This window comes from Pteropus alecto, unplaced genomic scaffold (genome assembly GCF_000325575.1).
Source record: "Pteropus alecto unplaced genomic scaffold, ASM32557v1 scaffold361, whole genome shotgun sequence".
In the NCBI taxonomy this organism is placed as follows: Eukaryota; Metazoa; Chordata; class Mammalia; order Chiroptera; family Pteropodidae; genus Pteropus; species Pteropus alecto.
The window spans coordinates 8,243-14,640 of record NW_006431046.1 but is presented as its reverse complement, the minus strand read 5'-3'; the positions used below and the strand labels follow the sequence as shown (position 1 = coordinate 14,640).

Here is a 6,398-nt window from a genome sequence, read left to right as displayed (position 1 = left end):
ACCGTGGACAGCGACAAAATAAAAACAAGGAAAAATGCAAAAAGAATACCAAGATTACCCTGCTTCCACCATCTCAACTGCTGCTGGTTTCTCGCATTGGCTAAATCAAATCAGAGTACAGAGAAGGATAGTAAGGAAATTTGAAGGGATGGTTAAGAAAATATATCGCAGAGCATGACTCTAATCCCTCGGTTAAACATTGTTGTATTGCTTAGGCAATCTCTTAACTCAGTAGTTCACAGTGAGAGGAAACAAAGATGTTCAAATTAGATTGTAACAATTAAGATAATTTGTGCTTTGATTACAAAGAAACCCTTTACTGAATTCTATGAAACTAAGGTCCTTTAACATAATGTGAGGTTGTTATGATGATATTCATCATCATTACTTAGAAACATAGACATAAAACTAGATTGTTTTTCTGTTGTAGCTATATGACAAACCTACAAGAATGCCCTTTTCTGTAATTTCAAGTCTTTGCATCATCGTAATAACTTACGTAGTTTTCTCAGTGCCATCATGGTGTCTTTGTTCCTGAGTGTATATAATAGAATTCAATGCTGGTGTCAAAACGGTGTAGAAAAGAGTAATTACTTTTCAGGTTCTTTCAGATTGATATGATTTTGGTTGCAAATAATTGATAGGAGCCATTCCATAGAATAAGGCCACAAGTATCAGGTTAGAAGAATAGGTGGAGAAGGCTTTCACCCTCCCGCTGGCTGATGATATTTTGAGAATGTTGGCAATAAGGCTTCCCTAGGAGACAATGATCAATAGAAATGGAACCACAATAAATATCCCTGCAGCTAGATAGACTGCGATATCATTCAGAAATGTGTCCCCACAAGCAAGCTTGAGAACTGCGGGGAGGTCACAGAAGAAATGATTAATTCTGTTAGACCCACAAAAGGGCAGAGAAAAAATCTGACATGTTTGTCCAATTGCAGTTGGAACTCCACTGACCCAGGAGGCAATGGCCAGTTGGACACAGACCTTGTGGTTCATGACCAGCAGATAGTGCAGTGGGTTACAAATAGCCACATAATGATCATTGGCCATCGCTGTCAGGAGGAAACACTCTGAGCCTCCAAATGTAAAAACAAAACACATTTGCGCAGCTCAAGCAACCAAAGAAATGTTTCCTTTCTGGGTCAAAAGATCCATAAGCATTCTTGGAATAGTGACTGTTACATAACAGATTTCTAAAAAGAACAAATTGTTAAGAAAGAAATACATGGCGGTCTGAAGAACGGGGTAAATTCTTGTTATCAAAATTACGATGCTATTGCACATCAGGATAGTCAGATAGATGACCAAAAATATCCCCAAAAGAATCCATTGGCTATTGGGAATATCAGAAAACCCCAAAAGAACAAATTCCGTTATTGAAGTCATATTTGATTTTTCTATTTTTAATTGGTTCTCCATCTGCATATATGGTAATTTCAAGATGGTTATTCATTTATGTTCTTGAACCACTTTTTCCTCTTCTGTTAACTGTTTTGGATGCATGAATGTATTTCTATAATTTCTAAAGTCATGTCCAACATCACTGTGCTGTTTCTAGAAAATGAATTTTGAAACCCCAGAAAGGAAGTGATGTGCATTTGAAATCAATCCAAGAAATATAACCTAACATAGATTTTTTGTACTATGAGGTAATGATATGAGAGAAAATGAGAAATGTGCATTCTTCTTTAGAGCATATTGTGCAGAAGTAATTTCTTATTACTTCACCCCTTAAAGACTGAATTTATGGTACAGACTTCTACTATTGCATTTTTGTGGGTTCACCAGTTTTTTCTGAATTGATTGATTTATTCCACCTTCTTTCAATTTAAAATGTTTTCCTTAAAGTTTTTGTTTAATTTTTATTTGAAATGAGTTTTAAATTCTTTCATTTAGAGTCTAATGAGTATTAATTTTCTTAGACCAGTCCTTTGTTACTGAGGGAATAAGTATATGCAATTTTATCATGCTACTTTATGCACTTCTCCCCTCATTTATGTTAAATATAGAAACCATTAATTACAGCATACTGTTCAATAACTTTCCCTATTAACACCCCCATACAGTGTGTGATAGATATCAATTAACTTTAACTCAATCAGTAAATACGACTCATTCATCCCAATATTTTTTTACATTTCCCTCTTTCCCCAGGTAAGATTCTAGTATCAAACAGTTCCATTGAACTAACAACAATTCCCTTTCTCTAGTTTCCCCTTGTAACTTTGCCTAATAAAGTGTAACTTTGATTAAGTCCAATTATTATTTATTCCTGGAATACAAATGACTGGAGCCTATGAATGAAACTTAAACACACACATACACACAAACACTATGTTGTTTCACTTCATATTAATTCCATTCAATATCAGTCAGTCAATACTGCTTGACTAGTTCCACTGCACTTTATTAATATTTGATCTCTAACTTTCTAAAACAAATATACGACAAAGATTATGTTTTCTATCTCATCACTCTGCTATACACATCACCTGTTAGACCAAACACCTGATATTTTTTCATTAATACTTTGGTAAATAAACTCAGAGAAATAGTCTCTTACATTTCCCTATTTTATTTGTACTTGTTCTCAGAATTACCTTAAATAAATAATGCCGATTATAAATGTCTTTACTAACTTTATTTGACTTACATCTAATTTTTATTACTTTATAATTAAGAAAGTAAGGAACTACGTGAGTTATCATAAGAAGTTAACTCATTTTCAAAGAAAGATCTTAGAATTTCATGTCTTTTTGTTTTATTTATTGTATCTTGATCCTGTAATTAAGAACTATCTTTAAATAAAATATTCTAAAAAAACAATTACTGCTTACTTTTATAGATTTGTATGAAGATGTCTATGTGAGTGGAGATGATTATTAATCTGCAAACTTTTTAAGATCTTCTGTCATGTTGAGGAGCCACTGTAATTCTATGACATTCTTGCTGGCATCAAACATTGGATATTCTTAAATAGGAAGCAGCCACGCTCACCTGGGGGGATCTTCTCTCATGTGGCAATTAAATTCCCAAACACTGTTGTTGTTGTTTTTTTTTTTTTGCAGTTATCTGGGTTTATTTTTTAAAACTACTTTTCTTATAGGTGGCTTGCCCATCTCTTCACCCATTCTTAACATGAAGCTCTCCTCAATGGGGATATCCCTTGGTAAAGAAACACCTCTTAACTGTCAAGTACTACTTTCAGAAAAAAGTTAAAAATTGTTCTTCAAATTGTATTTCAACTCTTAATAATTAATGCGGATTTGCCTTTCTTACTTTTATTCCTATAATTGATCCAAATCTAGATTATCCACACCGTTGCAAAAATGTGTCACATGTTGTATCACATGAACATGGCATGCTTGGTCTCTTCAACATACTGGGTGGTGAGAGCCCTTTTGAGAAGCGCAACTCTGTCGATAGATTAACTTTTATGGAAATTACAGCATGTTTTGTGTGCTGATGAAAAAAACTGGATGCCTTTATTCATTTTATGACATCTACTCAGACATCAGGAAAGGTTTCTAGCTGATTCAAAATGTAAGCTACCACAAAAACAAATATTTTAAACAAGAATATTTATGACAGAAAATGAACAAACTTTATGCTAAAGTCCTTATCCCATTTCAGCTATTTCGAAGCAGGTATGGAGGTGACGTTATTGTACATGATGTTCTACTAGTAATTATGTTTGTTTCTTCCTGTTTCAATGTTCTTTGAGTATTTGACATGTGTTTCTAAACACATTTCTTTTTTGTATTTTAAGCCTCCTTCTCTTTAGTACAACACAGCTCTTTTACATTGGCCCTCTCTGCTCTTTATTATGACTGATATGGCATTTTTGTGAGGTTTCCATCATGCTTATCTACAAATGACAACTGCTTGCATGATTTGCCTCCAGGAAGTATGTCACTTCTTTATAGACTGGGACAAATTGAACGTCAATTCCTTGGTAAGATGGAGAATTTGGATATTTTCTTATTTAATTTAATATCACCACCACTGAAAAAATATGTAAAAACTAAAAAAATTCCTCAGCTATCTCAGTGGCTTAACAATATAAAGAAACCTCTCACACCCTTTTGACCGAACAATTTTGTAGTCAGATATAAGGAAATGCTGGTTTCTCTCATGTCAGAATCCCACGGTTCTCTAGTTCATACTTTGTGGTTCCCTTTCACATTCTCAGCATTCAGAAAGCTGAGAGTTACAGACAGACGCAAAATAAGGAAAGAAATGTGCTCTTAAGAGCCTCCGCACAGAAGAGACACATCACATCCACACATACCATTGTAAGAACTAATCACATGTCTAACAAAGACATGAGAGGGCTAGAGAATGTTGTTCACTGTGTGTCAAAGACACAGAAACATATTTGGAGAGCATCAAGCCAGACTGCCACCGTCCTCAGTTTGGTAACAGTGTGCTACAGCATGCTGTAACATATGTATATTTAGATTTAAGTTTTAATAGGTCATTTACATAACAGAATAATTATGTGTGGTACATAGCTATGTATTTTATTTGGATTTTTAGACATAATTGTTTCTATGACAATGTTATTATAATTTTAATTTATAAATTATAATGTTACTGAAGCAGAATTTACAGAAAATAGAGTACAAACATTCAACTAGATTTAATGAGATTTCTAATGCGATAAGATTTAGGAAATATATACACTCATGAAAGCATTTCTACAATGATGATATAAAACATTCACACTATCCCGAATGCTTCCTAATCCATTCTTCCTCTACTCCAACCCCGCAGAACCACGGATCAGATTTCTGTAGCTATCGATCATTTATAATCCATCAGAATGTATTCTTTTATCCTGATGACTTTGCTCACTGTAAGGGTTTTAAGATTTATCTATGTTCTTCCTATGTTTAAGTCATTTATTGTCAGTACAGACTTGAACTTCAAGCTTTATTTTGTTCATTTATTTATCTTTTATGGAATTTGGGTTGTTTCTTGATTTTAGGTTGTTTCTCTATTTATCTTAACCTAAAAGAATGTAACTTGGAAATTATCTAGATTTCATGCCTCATCTAGATTTTTTATTTGTTAAGTTTCTCAGTTCGTGCCATAGATAGATTTTTTTTCTTTTAGGTACAGGTATTCACATAAGATAAAAAGGAATCAGGTTTCTTTTGTTATATAACTATATAAGGTGCTGCACTATATTCTTTAAGATGCACAGAAAACTTTGGACCCTCCAGATTGGTCAGTATGTCGGCCAAACATCTGTTTATCTGTCAGTATGTCCCAAAGGTGACCCGTTATTCTCACGTGCAAAGTTAAATCTTTCTTATGTAATATTCTCATATCCTCCCAATGTAATTTCTATTTTGAACCTTATTATATTGTGTTTTATTTTTTATTTCATAATTTGACACCCTTTTATTTCAGAAACTCCTTAATTCCATGGTATTTGTCTGGTTTACTTTCTAATGAACATCCAGCTCTAAGATAGAGTCACCTACCTAGAGCACTTGGCCTGTTTTGGAGACCAATAATTTACATTCATTCATTTAATCTTTCATAATCACTAATCATGTATGCTGTATTCTCTTACACTGTTAGCAGTAAAATGTCTGGAAAGGAGTGTGAATAAGAACACAATATACTTTAGTGTGAACAAAAGTGAAAGCAGGGAGACCAGATAGGAAGTTATTGCAATGACCTGAGTGGGAGATGAAGGTCTCGGGATCAGGGTTACAGTCGTGTATATATAGAAAGAAGCGGTCATAGGATTTACATTGACTTTATGCTCAAACATTTCCTTGTTTTGATTCTCGTTTTTATCATACATAAAAACAACCACATTAGGAAATATGACATATTTCTGTGTGTGGGGGGGGTTGGGTTCACATCATATATATTATGTTCATCTGAACAGATCTATAGGTACTTCATATGAGTTTCATATGAAGATACAAGCCTTATCTTCAGGGGTGAAAATGTAATATGTATGCATTTTTAAATAGAAAAATCAAAAATAAGAAATAAGTAAACTGTATTTTGCAATTTTTGTTAACACTGAAAAAAATCAATTTCAATGGCCCATTTAAAAATAAAACTTGTTTCTTGTCACTCTGCTCCTGACTTCTGTTGGCACCATTCTGCGAGCTCAAGCTAACTGTCGGTATTTGGCACAACTACTGGAAGATAAGCATGTCTTTACAATGGACTGTAGATATATCTTTATCATTTGCTCTTTAAATGTTTTTTTTTTTTTTCTCCCAGCTCTTACCAAATCTAGCACTTCAGATTACCGTGACACACAGTCTTCTTATGTAACACATGATCGGGGCATGATGATTTTATGATTTGTAAATTAAACCTCAACCTTTACTTAACCTTTTTTTTTTTTTTTTTTC

The 6,398-nt window shown here is 33.5% G+C and overlaps 1 pseudogene; it reads right to left on the bottom strand.

Annotated features, from left to right (window-relative positions):
* Positions 1-482: 482 nt before the first annotated feature.
* Positions 483-1,428, bottom strand: LOC102879130 (annotated as a pseudogene).
* Positions 1,429-6,398: the final 4,970 nt, after the last annotated feature.